The sequence below is a fragment of the Aplysia californica genome, unplaced genomic scaffold (assembly GCF_000002075.1).
Source record: "Aplysia californica isolate F4 #8 unplaced genomic scaffold, AplCal3.0 scaffold01384, whole genome shotgun sequence".
Lineage (NCBI taxonomy): Eukaryota > Metazoa > Mollusca > Gastropoda > Aplysiida > Aplysiidae > Aplysia > Aplysia californica.
In genome coordinates, this window is record NW_004798654.1 from 48856 (window position 1) to 50481 (window position 1626).

The following is a 1626-nucleotide window of genomic DNA, read 5'->3' on the forward strand; positions in this document are numbered from 1 at the left end:
TGTGTGTGTGTGTGTGTGTGTGTGTGTGTGTGTGTGTGTGTGTGTGTGTGTTTGTGTGTTTGTGTTTGGACAATGGAAGTGTATGAGGAAAATGTATTCATATATATTTTGTAGGAGTGTTTGCTCATTCATTCATTCATTCATTCATTCATTCATTCATTCATTCATTATTTCATCATTCTTTCATTCATTCATTCATTCATTCATTTGTTGACTTATTTGTTTGGTTGTTTATTTTAATTACCCACATTTTAATCATTTTGTTCTTTCATTCTTTTGTTCATCCATTCATTCATCTATTCGTTTAATCATTCATTTATTAGCCCTAAATTGAAAAACAAAACAAACACAAAACAAAACAAACACACTCAAATGACAGGATCATTGACATCATGTGGTTAAAATTTTAGTAGATATTTTTTTCAAATATTTTGTTTGTTTGTTTTTTTCTTTTTTTCTTTTTTCTTTTATTAAGCGTTCTTTCATATGCACTTGTTTTGATTGTTTAGTACCAATAATAAATGGAAATGTCATTTATTTTCTATTTTATCTTACATGATGAAAGGAATTGTACCGAAGAAGAAAGAAAAAAAAATGAGAGTGTGGGGGTGGGTGGGGGATAGTGGAGTTTAGGGAGTGGGAAGGATGGAGGGATGAAAGGTTGGGAGATTCTTGGATAATAATGCTATCGTCGTTTAATTTTTTCAGTTGTAAGCCTATTCTCTACCGTATCGCGGCTTTCATTTATTTATTTTTTTGGAAATGTTTTACGGCGCTCGCAATTCTACCTTATATTGTGTTGCATGTGCCGTAAAACACTTACTAAAACATAAGAGGGCACAATTGTGGTATAGGCTAACAGATAATAATTGTTTCTGAATAGTGAGGAGATCAAGAAACATCAGTTATTCAGCGTCTACCCCAAAGACGTGCCGGCATCTCTAAGAGTTAATTAATACTTAGATCCTGATATCTCAATAATTTACGTTCATTCAATTAATACTGAAATACTGATATCTGCATAATTTGTGTTTATTCTAATAATATTGAAATCCTGATATCTGGATGATTTGTTTTCATTCTGTTAATACATGTGCTGAAATCCTGTTATTTCAATGTATTTGAGTTCATTCAATTAATACTCAAATCCTGATACTTGCATTATTTGCGTTAATTCAAATAATACTGACATCCTGAGATCTGGACAATTTGTGTTCTTTCGGTTAATACTGGAATCCTGATAAGATCTAGATCTAGATAATTTGCGTACATACTGCTAAAACTGAAATCATGATAGATCTATCTGGATAATAATATGCGTTCATTCGGTTACTGCCGAAATCCTGATATCTGGATAATTTGAGTTCGCTTAAATTAATTCGCTGGTGCACACAAGTGTCCCATTGAGTATCCAACACATTTAAGTGAACATTTAGTAAATACAAATATAGATGTTTACCTTAGAATGCACTTTGTATATATCAAGGAAAGAACATTCTAAACGAAAGGTTAACTAGGGGAAGAATCATTAAAGAAAAATGTAAGTGTACTTAAATTGATGCGCGCGAGACACGTACATACACATACACACACAAACACACACACACACACACACACACACACACA